The sequence below is a fragment of the Triturus cristatus genome, chromosome 10 (assembly GCF_964204655.1).
Source record: "Triturus cristatus chromosome 10, aTriCri1.1, whole genome shotgun sequence".
Taxonomy (NCBI): Eukaryota; Metazoa; Chordata; class Amphibia; order Caudata; family Salamandridae; genus Triturus; species Triturus cristatus.
The window spans coordinates 747199729-747217894 of NC_140593.1; the positions used below are offsets into that span (position 1 = coordinate 747199729).

The 18166-nt window shown below is 44.2% G+C and overlaps 1 protein-coding gene across 2 annotated transcripts in view; it reads left to right on the plus strand.

Moving 5' to 3' along the window:
- Positions 1-18166, plus strand: part of LOC146789947 (anion exchange protein 2-like) — a 2390686-nt gene that overhangs the window by 293339 nt on the left and 2079181 nt on the right. The gene's annotated exons all lie outside the window — the stretch shown is intronic.

Genomic DNA, 18166 nt, shown 5'->3' on the forward strand with positions numbered 1-18166 from the left:
TAGACCCCCTAGATTCCAGTCTCAGATGTATGAGGAGGACACGCTTGCTCTCTCACTTTCATATGATGACTTTGAGGTCCCAAATAGCATCATACCCACTATCACTTCTGATCCAGATAGAGAACCTAGCGTTAAACTTAGATCCATGAATAAGGATAACTTACTTCAGATCGCCACGTCGCACCGAGTTGAAGCAATTACCAACTCTCATATCAAGTCAATGCTGATCAACTGCAAATCAGCAGTAAAACACGCGGCGGATATCTCCGAACTCATCTTATCACATGAATTAGATCTCCTGATTCTTACTGAAACCTGGCTTAATGACTCCTCCTCCCCTATACTTGACATCTTAATTCCTCCTGACTATGTAATTATCAGATGCAATAGATCTATTAAATCTAGGGGGGGAGCATCGCCTGCATCCATCGTTCTAGCCTCATTCTGAAGCAGACCCATAATGATTTGATGTCCTCCTGTGAGATCGTAGTCACTGAAATCTGGAACAAGGGCAAGATGGTCTGTGTGCTTCACTTGATCTATCATTCCCCCGGGAATTACCTACACTTTGTAGAGCAACTGATGGAATGCGTCTCGGCTAGCTCAGCCCTCCACCCCAACCATATCTTCCTAGGTGACTTCAACCTCCACTGGAATGACATGAATGATGCTCTCTTAAGTCGTTCCTCTCCGACCTCAACTATATTCAGGCTTGCAACGGACCCACTCATTCCAAGGGCGCTACCCTTGACCTTATTATAGCTAGAGATCACATCATTCAACTGAATGACATAGTACCATGCGATTGGTTGGATCATCACCAAATCTACTTTCTCATCCAGTAAAAGGTATTGCTCAGACAAGGTCAACCGCACAAAAACAAGCAGCTGACTCATAACCTGAGAGACATCAACATCCCTAACCTCACCAACTTGAGCAAGAATCTTCTAGAACCTCCCACTAACGTGAATAATTTGGAAGAGTTGACAGAACACTATTTCAACGCCATGACAAACATTTTCGAGACTGCCGCCCCGAAGCAACTCAAAAGGATTCCTTACAAACAATCCAAACATTGGTTCAATGGTGCCCTTAATGATGAACGACGCAATTTAAGGCTCTCTGAGAGATGTTGGAGAAATGCCCCCTCCACTTCTAGTCTCAAACATTTAAGGAAGAAGAGAAGCTCTTATAACAAACACATTCGCATTGCCAAATCCGATCATTTCAGAGCATAGCTTGATAACGCTAAAAACCGTCCCAAAAAACTGTTTGATATCATCAAACAACAGGCTAATCCGACTCCTGCAATCAAAACCCCTGGTCCCAGTGAAGAAGACTTCAGAATGAGCAGTGGTATACTCTTTAGGGAAATGGCGCTTCAAGGGCGATGTCACCCACTATCTGTATTTAAACAAATATCTAATCCGAAGGTGCTGTCAGGTGGGGAGAGCCACTAGCCTTCCCAAATTCATGCAGCATACGCCACAATTTCAGTACATAACAACAAAATCCCCCGCACACATCTTGTATATGGTTATGACAGCTGTAGCCACAGTAGGTCAAAAAAGGTATCACAAGTATTAGTATGCGTTTCTTTTGTTCTTTATTCTTCGTTTCTGTTCCTTGGTTTTCAGTATTATATACAGGTGACACCCCAACACGTGTTTCTTCGCCAGCAAGGGATTACCCCGTGACTTTTTTAAAGGCTCATGAGTCCTGTATTCTGTATTGGTTTTCAGTGTGGTGATAATTCCGACCCACACGGTCTGTAGGTATGGGCAGTATAAAAAGGCAGTCCCAACTACCGGATCACGAATCTGGTCCGTTACCGTATGTGTAGACGGTGTTATTACTCCTGTGGGTCCTGTTGAGTCATGTCAAGTCCTCGAGAACGAGTAAAGAAGACTTCTCAGCGCACTTCTCTGAAAAGTCTAGGAGCATTGATCGGGAGCTGCAACGTGCTGCTACTTACCTGCTGTCAATGAGCTCCTTGGGTTTGACAGTACCTGCAACAGTGAGTGCTCCACCTTACCCCACAGAGTACACACCCAAAAACAATTCCTGCTGGAACACCTTCATACTCCCGGACTTGGAGGAGGTATCACATTCATTGGCATCTATCAAACCATCCAACCATTTCAGTGATACTCTCCCCGCTATGCTGCTCAAAGACCTCAAGCCGGCAATTCTGCCTCTTTGGTCCAAGATCATCCAACAATCTCTCTTACAGGGGAGGATTCCCGACTGCCTTAAAACAGGGCAAGTCACACCCATCCCCAAGAAGCCCAATGCAGACATAACTAACCCCAATAACTACCGGCCGATCACCAGCATCATGTCTTTAGCGAAGTTGCTTGAGAAATGCGTTCACACACAGCTATGCAGCCACATCGAGAAATTTCATTTGCTAGACCGACATCAGTCAGGATTTAGACCAGGTCATAGCACAGAAACAGCCCTAATGCACATTGTGGATAACACCTTGAGAGCTCTGGACCAAGATACGCCTTGTCTTCTAATTCTTCTGGACTTATCCTCTGCCTTTGACACTATCAAACATGATAACTTGATTACCCTTCTGCAATATAGGATGGGGTTATCTGGCCCTGTCTTAAATTGGTTCTCCTCCTTCCTGCACAACCAAACTCAGAGAATCAAAGTCAATCAATCTTTGGCTGCAAGCAGTACGGTCACTATTGGGGTACCTCAGGGATCTGCACTTTTCAATCTCTTCATGGAACCTCTAACTGCTATTCTGAACAGGTCAAACATTCAATACCATATGTACGCAGACGATACTCAACTGTATTTGAAGATCTCCTCTCCAGATGACATTAACCCCTTCCATGCTGCGCAGATTCCGCCGCTGTGCTGACGGAATCTTGCGCGGGCGTGGTCATGACGGAACGGTTCCGTCATGAGCACAGCTCAACCGTGGCTCATGACGGAACCGTTCCGTCATGAGCACCGAAGGGGTTAAAACTCTTAATGGAGCGCTCCAAAAAACTCATCAATGGCTAACACATAACCATCTGTTACTAAGTTCCCTCAAAACAGAATTTCTCCTGATTACACCCTGCAACCAAGAGACCTGAACGCAAATCTGGATAAAAAATATCTCTGCACTCAACTGCTCTCCGCACGTGGTGGACTCCGCTTACTCTTTAGGTGTCACCCTGAATGCATTTCTAAACATGCAAGGACACATCAGTGCCACTACTAAGAGTGCCAATCATCAGCTCAACACTCTCAGGAAAGTCAAACCTTTCCTACCTCCCGAGGACATCCAGTCAGCAGTCCAATCCCTTGTTATCCCGTGAGTAGAATACGGCTTGGTAACCCTAGCAGGGCTTCCTAAAGCAAGGTTAGCTCCGCTAAGAGCTACTCTGAACGCCTCTGCCAGACTAATCACAGGCTCCAGAAAGCATGATCATATCACACCTGACTTGAATCAACTTAACTGGCTTCCCATTGAAGCAAGGATCTGCTTCAAGATAGCTTGTCTGACACATAAAGCTATACACCACAATAGCCCCGTTTACCTGGCACAGAAACTCAAGCTCTCTGGTTCCAGTCGAAACGTAAGAAGCTCCAATACCTTACTCCTGAAACCCCCCAAATTCAACAAAAAAAGAACTTACAATCGAACCTTCTCAGGGTTGGCTCCAAGAATCTGGAATGCCCTACCGACGGAAATCAGAGCCAACCCCTCAACTGCTTCATTCAAGAAACAAGTCAAATGGCTACTTTTGGAGGAACTTCAGTAGCAATAGCGTCAGTGTCAAGTGATAATCACTTCCCTCGAGTGCTTGACAATCATTTTTCTTTGTGTATTGAAATGTATGTCTGACAATCATTTTCTCTTTATGGTTTGAAATGTGTACTCGATTCAAAATGTACTATGTCATTCTTGGGGCGTAGTGCGCTGCTTAAACTGTACAGCCTGGTCTAGTGATATGATACTTTTTTGTACTTTTTACTGTCTCCTCACAGCAACGCCAATTGTCCTCTTTGTACAGTGCTCTGATACCCTTCCTGGGTCTTGCTGGCGCTTATAAAACTTTTCAAATAAATAAATAATAACAGGAATGAGTTTCTTTGTGGTCAAGTAGCAGCAGCAGCAGCAGCAGAGGCAGGACTTGGAAGATTGGGTCAGTAGCGGAAAAGGAAGTGTGAAATTCAGAAAAAGTGAGTTTCTGCCTTTTATCCCTTCAATCTGAAAACTCAGGTGTGGAGGTTTTGCCGCCACCGTTGCATCGGTGGGAACTCACATTGTGATTAGTCAGGCAGCCAAAGTGGCTGTGCTCCCTCTGATAGCCGATTTTGTCTATGACGTTGTGAACATGTGTGAGAAATTCTGACGCAGATTGCAGCACCGTGACAGTCTTTCGTCCATGGACCGGCTAGCATCTAAATAGAGCGAGCTGACAGACTAGTAGGCGGACGGGAAATCAGACGGAAAAGCGACAGCAGGACCATTACTGCCAAGATTATTCAGGCCCTTAGTCTGCCGCTGAAAATGTCTGTAACGTTTGGAAACTTGGTGTCTTGCATAAGCTCTTCTGCATACATATGATTTTACATCATATATTTAATGATCCCTTTTATTGTTTTTAATAGGTGTGTGCTATTATGGTTTGATTTTATGAACCAAATACATTTTGATTGAGTGAGTAGTGTGTTAATGAGCAGCTGCTTTTGCGTTTCGCTGGTGTGAAGAAAGGAAAGGTGGTCTAGAAGTGGACCATATCCAGATGAATTGTCTATTGCAGCAACTGTGCTGTACATGGCCAATAAGGATTCTCTTGATAGCCCTATAACTCGCCTCATAAGGGCTAAGCATCAACTACAACATTATCTAGGGGTGTTTTGTTCTGAATATTTGACTGCAGTCATGTGGGCATTGGACCAAACTTTCAGCAGACACAACTGTTTTAATATGTGATCCTGCACAGAGAGTAATTTTGCCCTTTCAGTCCTGGGGACTTTGCATCGTAAGTCCACACCTCATTCACACCTCTGTGGATGGGGGTATTGTTTAGTAATGATTCTCAAGGTGAGGAGACTGCGTTTTGACACTACTGGGCTATTTTGGGTCTGTTACGGAACACAGATCTCTCCAGCATATACATTAACTTTCTGAGTTATCTTACTAGTGATATGCTCTTGAAATGTGCTATATGCACAGAGATCTCTGCAGCTGGTGCCTTAACATCCTAAACTGCCATAAATGACGTGTGTGGACAAAAAAGAAAATAGTACAACTGTTCTGCTCTAATTTTTCATGTTGTCAATTTCTTTGGAAGAAGAGTTTGTAAACAATTATACACAGATTGCTTGTCTTCGAATCCGCTCCTCAGGAGTCTTGCTGATCCTCATAGCACTTATTCCTTTCTTCTACTATTCCTTATCCCCTAAGTTGTGGGCCACTAGTTATTTTTGTATTTCGCCTTTTAAGTAACCGATGGTCTATTTGGGGAGATGGTCCTCTAAGAAACAGACAAAAGTGTCCATCTCTGCTTTCCGCTAGCAATTCGAAAGATACTTTTGTTTACAATGCTAATGACATTTTAAAGGTTTTACTTTTTACTCTCCCATTGAACAAAGAAGTCCCTGGGGCAAGTTTACAAATTTCGTTTGAAAAGAAGACCTCCGTGTTAATGCTTAATTGGTTTAATTTTTACTGTTGTCAGTGAGGGTATTTTAGTTTTGGCAACAGGCTCTTGCTTCTAATGCACCCACCCTTGCATCTTATCATTTCTAATCTATTTTCTGTATTATCTGATTTATTGCGTAATACACCAAGTAAAGCTACGAATGCACTTTAACCCTTTGAGAACTGCAATATTCCTTTTTGAATTTGTGTCTGTATTCCTTTGAAGCTGTATTGGATTTTTGACTAAAAGAATTATACAACAGTTCGACCCTCAAAAATAATGTAGCATCTATTATCCGATATGAATAGTGCAGCACACAAAATGTATTTTTATTTGTTCCTGTCCTGCCCTTCGCCCATGAAAAATGGAACAGTGCCCCCAAACAAGTGTTATTCCTCCAGCCTGTGATCGGATGCGATTGAGCAAGGGTGGCCCCATGAAAGTGGCTCTCTCATGATGTCTGTGCCAGACACTAGCAGACAATTGAAGGGCTCCAAAGAGGTAGGGTGGAGGATCTGCAGTAATTAACTGACCCCTTGGCTGCAGGTCAAAATGAGGATGGTGAGATTCAGCAGTAGGTTGGTCTGCATGTACCTCTCAGTTCGTGTGAATGTCAGCATGGTTAGAGGGATCTAGAGGAGATTCCAAGAGAAGGCTCCGAATATGCCTTCACTTTCCTTACTAAAATGCCACAGTAGCAACGTAAACCAACAGTAATAAAACTCCAAATCATATAAGGCATGGTTGAAAGACTACAGTGCACCTAAAAATAGCCCTAGCAGAGGCAACACCATCTTGACTGCTTCTTTCTTTGCGGCTTTGCAGTGATGATAAGTGTCATTCTATTTGTCTAGTCTTGTTGTTTGCCATTGTGATTTCTTTGAAGTTTCATATCTGCTGTCACCGACGTAGTGCCCAGGAAACATTATTTCTTTCCTTTCTAGTGGGAGGTAAACTTTAATGAGTTTGTCAATTCCTTTGCTGCTGGTGCCAAGAGAGCGAGCTCCACTTTTTTTTACAGATCCCTGACTGCACGCGCTGTGTGCCTTCCTCTGAACACTTGCTGATTGGAGACTCTCTACCAGGTGATGTACCAGCAGACAGTGATCGTGTGGAGAATATGCAGTGAGCCTTTTGAGAGGCCACATCCACTCTGCGTTGTGGTCTGGTTTGACATGTGCAGCAGTCGTCAGACAATTATGTGAGCATTACTAGAGAGGAGATTTGTCTGCATCCACATGGTGGGAGCCAGGAGTATGTTTTGAGTGGGCAGAAGTTGTCTGCATCCACAAAAAAGTGCTTTCCCTCCACTCAGCTGTGATTCATTTGTTTATTTATCCAGCTGCTTAGCTTGAACTTTCACAGGCACACCCACATGACATTGTAATGCTGTTAAAGTATCCTAGATAACGATAATTTATGCTGCTTGTCTTTCTCTGGCAGCAGTAGAGATGGGAGGGGGACAGGCCTGGGGAATGTATTGCAGTCCCAGCACCTTCCCATTCCATTATTAACTTTAGGCTTACGAAGGCAGATTTGTGTATGAAAGCAGCATGGGATACTCAGGGCTGCACTCATCTACATGGCTTGTTAAGGCTGTCTTGACAATGCAACTGTCACCTGAACTAATGTGAGCAACAACAATTTTTTTTCAGAGTACTACTGAGAGAGGGGCTTAGACTTCATCGACATTTTGGTTGTAAATCTTATTCTCGATACAGGACTGAGTTAGTTATTTTGGCAGGCCGATGATCATGGCTATAAGCCTGATCTGTTATCTGTTTTTAAAATATTATGTTTAACGGACTAAGCCTGATATATTTATTGTGAAAAGCAAATTGCAATAGGCATTTGAGTGTCAATTGTCATTACTCTGTTTTAAAGCGTAACAATAGGACATTTGTTACATGGAATCTCACAGATAACCATAGTAGGTAATGGTATTAGTGTTGGTTACCCTGTGGGACAAACCATGGATAAAGGTTCACTCTATAAGCATCCTTGATAGGCTTTCTTGGGAGTGTCTGTATGTTGCTTAGCTAACTGTAATTTTGTATTCCTTTCTAATTTTATGATTGTGTCCTCGATTATTTCCTTGTGGAAAAGCTTATGCTCAAAACTGTAAGTCCGAGTTGGTTATGGTGACAAGCTATTGGCCTGATTGGTGGACTGGGAAACATGTTCCCTGCCATATGTCTGGCCTGCTTTTCATGAACAATTATGACAGAGTCATTTAAGTTCATTGTTTGTAGAAAACATTTGTTAAAGCTAGTAAGCCTTTAACAGTTGGTTGTTATCACATTGTGTGATGGGTTATAGACACATATTTTGTTAAATGCAATCTTACAGATTTCTGTAGAAGGCAAGGGTTTTGGCATTGGTATCCCCACTCTGACAAGTCATGGTGGTTTTCACTGTGATGATTCTAGTTAAGCCCTGTTCTGTTGTTAAGGGTTGTATATTGTTTGGCAAGCTGTATTTTTCAAAACACTTTCAATTTTAAAACTGTATGCATGATAGTTGGCAGTTATTGAGCACTTGAATAGGCCAGGGTTAGGTAAGGTGTACAACCAATAGTAAATAAAGGTCTAAGGCTTCATCAGTTCATCGAGAAACGTCATGGCAGATGTCATAGGTTGGATCTCTTTATTATGAAACGCTATAACCCAGTTTGGACCTGACCGCACGCCACACTTTGTTCCTGGGGCTTTGACCCCCACCAGGCATGCCGCACTTTGCTTCAGGGACTGCATTCCCCACTAGGCTTCGTGCCAGGAAGCGCCATCGCATTGCAGACGCGCCCGGAGGTGTGTAAAAACAGCCTAGGGCTCCCGCGCTGCGGGGTCCCGCTTGGGCCTGACCGCCACCGCACTTTGTAATTGGGGCTCTGTCCCCCACCAAGTATGCCACTCTTTGCTTTGGGGACTGCATTCCCCACAAGGCCTCACGCCAGGAGGCGCCATCGCATTGCAGACGCGCCTGGAGGCGCCTAAAAACAGCCCAGGGCTCTCGCAGCGCGGGACGCGCTCGGGCAAAGCCCAGGCCAAGTGCAGGCCCAGAGGAGGCTGGGCCCCCTCCCTAACATCCAACTAGTGGGACAGTGGATTGAGGCTTCACAGATAGCAGGTACTGTGGCGCTTAGTGTTATAAACCCCTACTGATTATTGTAACTCTTGCTGTGTAGCGCTTTTAGCACTTGAAATTAGGATTCCATAATGAGTACACGTAAGGGAGTAGTGGGGACTTTGGATGCCTTTATTATCAGGGCTGAATCAATGCTCAGTCATGAGATTGAGTTGACAGAACGGCGACTGTCATTAGACCCTCTAACCCTGCAGAGACACTTATCACCAGGTACATCTACCCTGGGTGGTTCTTTACAAACCTGTCTGACTACAAACCCACAGAGTTTGTCACAAAGTTCATCTCAGCCCCCCTCTGTACCTGATTTGGATATTCCCATTGTGGCTACTCCAGATGGACCAAGTACAGCCACAAGGGCAAGAACTTCTAAACCCCATAATGAGGAAAAGTAGAAAGCGACTTTTGAAAAGAGAAGGAGGGGTGTGGGTACTCGGAAACAAAAACACCATAAAGGGTCCCGAGCTGCGCAGCCATAGGCAGTACAAACTAATTCCATTAGTACGCAGACTGATATTGTTCCCCCGCTAATAACACTTTGTTTCACTGGAGATGTTGCTCCTGATACTCCTACAGATCCCGCCTTGGACATTGTTCTTGCACGGTTTAAGGAACTGTTAGATAGGAACTTCACTTCCCTTTGGGATAGTTTAGATCATTTGGAAACTGTGATGAATAATACAAATGGTCAAAGGGAGTCCTCTCAGAATGTTGCTATTGCAGGGTGGCTGCTACCTATTGGCCCAATTGTTGGCTCAGGACCTGACTCTCTGATCTCATTACCAGCTCCGCTTACAGGTTTTCCGTCTGGTAATTCATGTGTAACGTGTGTAACTTGTAGCACAGTTAAGGATCTTTTTGTACCTAAGTCTAATGAAACACCGGGAAAGCAGCACCATGTTACTAACACACATAATATATCCAGGACTCCTCAGAATTTGCCCTCTACTAGCCTGCCTGACCCAGTTATTAGTATATCTAGAGAGAACCCCAAGCCAGGTAATGGCTCTTCGAATTTTATGAAAAAGGGTCACTATGATTCAAATGTGGAGGTCTAGGGATTACCACTAGAGGCTTGTCCATACGTCCTAGTGTTGGCAGGGGTACCAACTCTCAAGAGAGAACAGGGGGAAACTTGGCTTCAACTACAAAATAAATGTGTGGATTGTCTATCTAAATACAGGAGGTTTAAGGTGTCAGACATGTATAACATCATTATGGTTTGAAGAGTTGGGTGGGTGGGGGTGTCACCAAAGAATATTGAGGGGGACTGCATAGTGATTAACTTTTGCAATCCGCCCATGGTCAGATCACTTCTGAGGGCACGGGAAGATTTTATTTTTAATTCCACACATATTTGCACATTACCGTTGGATTTCTATGTCATTTCCCGGGCCCTGACAAATAATGTTCCCTACCCAACCCTGTATAACAGGTTCTCACCTCTGTCTGACTTAGATAGCCAGGACTGACTAATGCCGCACTTGATAACCACTGAAGCAAATCCCCCAATGAACACACACGTGTATCCCCTGAGCTGATGGGTCATGTTCTGTCTCATTAAGTTGATCTACAGATGAACACAGATGTGTGCTCTTCGGAGCCTAAAGATCATATACTGTTTAATGAAGCTGGTCCCCTTATGGATATAGATGTGAATCGCTCTATGTTACCTAACAAGCTAATTAATGATTGTAACGTGAAAGTTGTAATGTTGCAGGTTTAGAGTCTAAAGTACTTTTACCAAAGTGGTTAGATTTGTACAGGAGCAGGATATTCTTATGTTTTAATTAATTTGTATACCAATGATTTTTATTCTGTACCTAATATACATTTTATCAATCTGTTTAATTGTATTGCATCTTTACAACTTGGTCACACTGTGGGTATTTGTCTGGGGGTGATTTTAATGCTAAAATACCCAGTGATCTTATGCTACCCATAGGGACTAGCAACAAGGTACATTGATGTAATAGGGGTACTGAACTACGCGACCACTTGTACAAACATAACCTGTTAAATTTGATGAAATTGCTGAAGTAAATTATAATGGTGACTTCCCAGAACCAACATTTAGAGGCAGGGGTAGCGCCACCACTATAGATTATATTTTTATTTCTCCCACTCTCGAGGATTGTTTAATCAAAGCTATGGTTGTCCCTGCTATATATGGTGACCACAATCCAATTATGATAGCACTAAGAATCACCCCAAAACCAAACTATAATAATGAGTGTGGTGCATGGAATTTGACACCCTCTACCGACAACTTAAGATTGGTTTGGCGAGGAGTTAATTATACCAATCTTTTCTCCAAGATGATTAGGGACTATCCAGGTCTCATCGATTCATGTCTGTCATTACAGGATCCTAATTTGGTAGTAGTTGGTGACTTTTCAAAATTATATGAGGGGATTAAATCTGTATTCTCGAAACCAATGTCGAGAGTGGAATTCAGGTCAAGGTGGTTTAACGGTGAATGCTCATTAATTAATAGGCAGCTGCGTGGAGCATTATCAAAAACCCCAAGAGACTTTTCCTTGGTTAAATCCTTAAGGAAAAAGTATATGGTAGCCGTCTCACGAAGGAAAGCAGAGCTTATGAACGAGCGCTGGAATGCCCTAGCAGAGGCCGCTCTCTTAAATAATGGGAATGATTTCTGGGCTGCAGTTAAAAATTTGAGATCTCTCGCTCAACCAGTATCTTCTATAAGCTGTAATGAAACAAGCGAGGCGTGGGAAGCCCACTTCTCGATGATTTATTCACTGCCATCACAGAGCGAAGCATTTTCAGAGCTTGAAGATCCTCCCGCGATCGCAATATCTTTGCAGGAAGTTGAAGATGTTGTTAAGCAAAGTTTGAGTAATAAAGGTCCAAGCCCTGATGGGCTGCCTATTGATTTGATTAAGTCTAAACCTGAGTTCTGGGTGCCCCTTTTATTAAATGTTTTTAATAACCTAACTAAAGTCCCACTCCCAAGTACCTGGTCTACAAGCCTTATTGTGCCAGTTTTTAAAAAGGGCGATCGATCTCAACCTAACTATTATAGGCCAATCTTCCTAATAGACAACACAATGAAAATTTTTGGGAGGATTTTGTATAATAGAATAAGGACATGGGCAGAGGATGACTGTATTTTACAATCGTGCTAATTGGGATTTCGAAGTAAAGGGGGCACTATCGAAGAATGTTTGAACCTTAATTTAATCATCGGGAAATATACAGTAGCCCAGCAAACCCCTGTATATTTGGCTTTTATGCTTTTGATTTTGTTTATAGGTCCCGGTTGTGGTCCATCCTTTTAGAATACAGCTTAGATTAGGTTTTAGTCAATTGTTTAGCATACTTTCACAGGGACCTGCGAGCTCGTGTAAGGATCAATAAGAGTGGGGAAGTTTCAGGGGACATCCGGATCGACAGAGGTGTAAGGCAGGGGTGTGTTTTGGCCCCCCTGCTTTTTATTTTATATATTAACAATTTGTATAAATCTCTGATCATACTTACTAATGATGTCCCCAAAATTAACGGCAAATTATACCCCACTTTGTTGTATGCTGATGACGCTGTTTTAATGGGACGAACACCGAATGATCTACGAATTTTAGTATGGAGTTTTGTAGATTTTATGGGTAGTCTAGATCTGTGTACCAATTTGTGGGCCAAAAAAGTATCTTTTAAACTCTATCATCGTAGATGATCAAAACTTTATTGCACCAGCACTTTTCCCTTCCTTGGGCTTGTTTTCTCTGCCAATGGTTCTTGGATAGACCATGTGACATACAGCAGGAACAAGTTTTCCAAAGTTATTAATTCAATCATTAGTCTACCGCAGCCTAAAAAGACAGGGATAATACTAGCACTCTTGAAAATTTACAAGACATAGTGCATTCCAACAGCGACATGTGGCGCGGAAATATGTTATGTTATGTTATGTTATTTGGTATTTTTATAGCGCACAGCTGCCCCAGCAAAGGGGCGTCCTGGCGCTTTGACAGATGCTATAACATAACACACAATAAAAGGAAAGAGATTAACTAGATACCGGGAACAGGAAGGTTTTAATCGCCTGCCTGAAGGTGAGCAGATCTTCAAGAGCACGAATGTGTACAGGGAGCGAATTCCATAGGCCTGCCGCTAGCACCCTAAAGGAGCGGCCACCCATTCTGCTCAGCTTGAAGCGCGGACAGATGGCCAGATGAAGCCCCTCCGATCTCAAGGATCTCGAAGGCATATAGGGTGTAAGAAGAGGAACAAGTGCCGGCGGCGAAAAAGATTTCAGAATTTTAAAGGCCAGGCACAGCGCCTTGAACTTAATTCGCTGTCTGACCGGGAGCCAGTGCAAGGCCGTGATGGTGCCAGACACTGAACAATGTCTGGGAAGGCCCACAATGGCACGTGCCGCGGCGTTTTGTACTCTTTGGAGCCTAGAGGCCTCCGCTTGATTCACCCCTAACAGCAATGAGCTGCCGTAGTCCAGCCGAGAAAGTATTGAGGCCTGGACTACAAGCTGTCTGGTAGGGGGATCAAAGTACTTTAAGACCGGCCTAGTACCACGCAGAATTCCGTAACACGTAGCAGCCACCTTCTTGGTGTGATCTCTGAAGGTCAGCGCAGAATCTACCCATACTCCTAAATTTCTCAGTCCAGCGGCTGGAATAGGAGTGACACCAAGCTCCGATGGCCACCACTGATTTCCCCATAACTCCGCATGCTTACCTAGGACCAACACCTCCGTTTTGGTGGCATTCAACTGAAGGCAGTTGGTGCGAAGCCAACCGGCTACTGCCAAGAGACCCGCACGGAATCTGGGGGCCTCCACCTCAGGGTCTTCACTAAGTGTCACCGCTAGCTGTGTGTCGTCCGCATATGAGGCCATCGTGAGACCCCACTGTTTGACGACACCAGCCAACGGTTTCACATAGAGGTTGAACATTGTCGGGCTCAACGAAGATCCCTGTGGTACCCCGAGCTCCAAGGGATAGGTGGCAGATTGACCAGGTGGTATAGCCACTTTAAAGGAGCGGTCTGCCAGAAAAGACCGAAACCACTGGAGGGCGACATCCGTCACTCCCGCCTCCTGTAAGCGTTGGATAAGTATATGGTGGGACACAGTATCGAAGGGGACATACAAAGTGGAATAGTATCCAACTTGAAGAAAAAAGTTTCTGTCGGAAAGTACTGGGAGCCCCGATTTCCACCTCACAGTATATTTGCCATGCTGAACTAAAATTACACTATGTTGAAGACTAAGTAAAAGAATTACCTGGCCACCAGTTTTCTAGGCTGCTATTTATTTTAGCAGACTATGTGACAATGCCATTCGTCATTGTACCATGCTTAACATTTAGCAAAGATTAACACATATTTTTTGCACTTATTTAAATTTTCAATAGGGCATTCAAAGATACACAACTCATATTAAATGAAATAACTATGACATAAAAACTGTACACTTAAAGTGAAAAACACATGAAAGTTGTGGATCATAAATGCGATACATTACAATTACACCAGCACACATTGAGTGTATACGTCATACATTGAGCTCTCTCTAACACGCCCTATGCTTTGCTTTGTTTCTAAAGAGAGAAAACATCTACGGGTGGAAAACTAGGTTTCTGTGGGGCTATATGTAAGCTGGACCCTCTCCAGAGACCAAAATTAATTAATACACCCTCGTGGATTTAGCAGAAATTCTGACGCGTTTCCAATCCCCAGACAGCTTAAAGGATTTTCATCAGGGCTGATACACGGTGTAATATGTAATTTTTAATGCTTTCTTTTCGCCTGCAGAGTCGTTAGTTGGGACTTGAATTTGTTTTGGGGCTCCGACTATGATTAAAGTTTCACAACAGAGGGGCAGAGACGGGACACCGTCAGTAACAATTCAGTTTATGCTGGGGCACCGGCGTGCTTTGTTTTCGGGTTTTTTAGAATGATTCGCGTTTGTTTAGGGGCTCCGACTATGGTTTGAGTTTCACGACAGAAGTGCAGAGGCAGAAAGCCGTAGGTAACAATTCAGTTTATGCATAGGCACCAGCGCAAACTATTTTCGTGTTTCTTAGAACGATTCGCGTTTGCCTGTCTTGCCGATGTCAACTTGTGGCATTCTATTATTCCTGCTCAAGTGTGTGATTTTCTTCTTCTTCGATCACTGGCTTATTGTGATGACTCGCTCTTCGCTTTCGGATCCGTGGTCAATTTTACTTTTAGATTTGACGAACAGGAAGTAGCTCCTGTTCGTCAAATCTAAAAGTAACCAAAGCATAAATTGAATTGTTACCTACGGCCTCCTGCCTCTGCACTTCTTTTGTGAAACTTAAACCATAGTCGGAGCCCCCAAACAAATGCGAATCATTCTAAGAAACTCGAAAACAACGCATGCCGGTGCCCCAGCCGAAACTGAATTGTTACTGACGGCGTCCCGCCTCTGCCCTTCTGTTGTGAATCTTTTTATTTATTTTTATTTTCAAAAACCTTTATTTAGAAAATATTGCACAGCACAATTACAAAGTTCCACCATTGCAGTGAATGAAGCACAACATGACAATGCAATACAGTAAAGACAATCATAAATTTAAGGCACATTGGGAACAATGTTAGAAAGACAGTAGCCTGTAAGCACAGAGGGAGTGAAATATACATCAGAGAAGACCGCCATCAGTAGGGCAGAAAGGCAGGGGGTGTAGGCGAGGGGGACAGGAGCAGCAGGCAGACAGCCCATGGGCCTATGCCGGGGGGCGCCGGCGCTCAGCGCGAGAGAGGTCGCAGAGGGGTGTGATTCTTGACTTAAGAGATAGGTTACAAACGGACCCCAAATATCAATTGGACGAGACCTGGCTAGTTGGAGGTCCCAGAAGTCAGCCAATAGAGTTTGGCAGCGAGAAGCGTCCTCAAGCAAGAGGGCAACCTTGGACGCCGGCCTGCGGCCCCACACCTGGAGACCCTGTGCCATGCGAGGACCAGCAGCATGGCAGGCAAGCGACGTGTGGCGTCTGGGCAAAATTTAACAAAGCCTAAGAGGCAGTGCAGAGGGTCAGGTTGAATCGAAGATGAGGTGATTGTAGAAATCGCAGCGCATACCTCGCGCCAATATGCCAAGAGCCGGGGGCACAGCCAGGCGAGATGAGAAAAGTCAGCCGTGGGGGCAGAGCACCGCAGGCATCTATCACTGGCAATCAGTCCAAGCTTATGGAGTTGGGCGGGAGTCCGATATAGCCGATGGAGATACTTGAAATGAATAAGGCGCAGATGATCGTTTGGGGAGAGGCATCTGATTTGATTACAACAGTATAACCAATCTGCTTCTGGGATTTCGGCTCCCAGGTCATCGCCTCAAGCAACGCACGCCCGATCAGTGGAAATGGGAGATGCGGCTAACGTGTAAGGGTAGATTTTTGTGACCACTTTTTTAGGAGAGGAAGATGTATAGAGAAGATCGAGAGAGGCCATCGAAGGGGGAGGCTGGGGGAATGTAGGCTGAAGCTTCCTACAGATAGCTCTGAGTTGATAGTATAACAGAGTATCCATGGGGCCAGAGTCAGCGGCGAGGGAAAAGAATGTGTCCCCAGGGTAGAGATCCGAGACTTTGGAGAGGCCCAGACGAGTAGCGTGCTTGATTATCCCGGAAGAATGAAGGGGAGGAAAGGCGGGGTGATGTGCATGTGGCATATTGTTCGCGGAGAGCATGTCAGAGCCAGAAAATTTCCGAAGCCTGTCCCAAAACCAGGAAAGGGTCTCAACCGTATCTATTTCAGTGCAAAGGAGTTTCACCGGGGCGAATAGAGCAGTCTTGAGCGGCCACGGGGTAGCGAGGTCAGCCTCTACCGTGACGTGAGTTTGAAACGGAGTGGGGTGAAGCCAGAAGTGAAGAAAACTGGCTTGAGCAATAAGGGCATACAGCTTGAAGTCTGGGGCGCCAAGCCCGCCACGCGACATAGGAAGAGTGAGGATGCTGTAGGCAATGTGAGGTTGCCGACCGGCCCAAATTAAGGTGATGCGCAGAGAACGAATCTTGCGAAAAAAGTGAGCTGTTAAAGGGATGGGAATATTGACAAATAAGTGTAAAAACTTCAGATTCACCACCATTTTGGCGATAGCGATGCGCCCAGCTAGGGAAAGTGGCAGCCGGTTCCGGAGAGGAAACTTAGACTCAAACCAGTCCACAGCACGACCAAAGTTAACTTTCCAAAGTTCATCAACGTCCCTGCTCAACCAAATATCTAGTGGGCTCCGATGCCCACACAAAGAGGTAGTCAGGAACAAAGGGTGTTGTAACATCCATAATAGGAAATAGTCCCGACTTCCTCCAGTTGACCTGGATTCTGGAAAGTAGCCGCTGAAGCGAATCACCTCACGGACCAGTGGGCTGAGGTTCTCCTGGGGATGGCGGACATAAAGAGTGATGTCATCTGCATACATGGAGACTAGCAAAGCGCGAGCCGCAAAACCATTCTGTTGTGAAACTTTAATTATAGTTGGAGCCCCCAAACACATTCAATTCCCAATGAACGACTCTGCAGGCGAAAAGAAAGCATTAAAAATTACAGATTACACCGTGTATCAGCCCTGATGAAAATCCCATAAACTGTCTGGGGATTGGAAACGCTTTGGCATTTCCGCTAAATCCACGAGGGTGTATTAATTAATTTTGGTCTCTAGAGAGGGTCCAGCTTACATATATATTCCCACAGAAACCTAGTTTTCCACCCGTGGATGTTTTCTCTCTTTAGAAACAAAGCCAAGCATAGGGCGTGTTAGAGAGAGCTCAATGTATGATTTATACACTCAATGTGTTTGTAATGTATCGTATTTATGTTCCACAACTTTCATGTGTTTTTAATTTTAAGTGTACAGTTTTTATGTCACAGTTGTTTCATTTAATAATGAGTTGTGTATCTTTAAATGCCCCACTGTTATATAGCCTTATAAAGTGCACTGCTACCCAAGGGTGTCCTGGCGCTATATATAAGTGCAAAAAATATGTGTTAATCTTTGCTAAATATTAAGCATGGTACATTGACGAATAGCATTGTCACATATTCTGCTAAAATAAATAGCAGCCTAGAAAACTGGTGGCCAGGTACTTCTTTTTTCTAAAAGTATTTCCCGTCCCACCCGGCCCCCTTAATGGACGTAACCCCCTTTGGGATACCGAAGACTACATAAAGGCACGACCCGCTCTTTTTTGGCTTGCGATTTGAAAGAATCCTGCAGCGTCACTGACCAGAGAGATTATTGAAGACTGCCTTAAGTGTGATAAGGGAAAAGAAATACCATGGCTTGCTGCAGTAAGGGATAGTTTGAGTAGTATCAACCATGCACTGATTTTTACCAACCCGGATGAATCTGCTGATACAAATAAA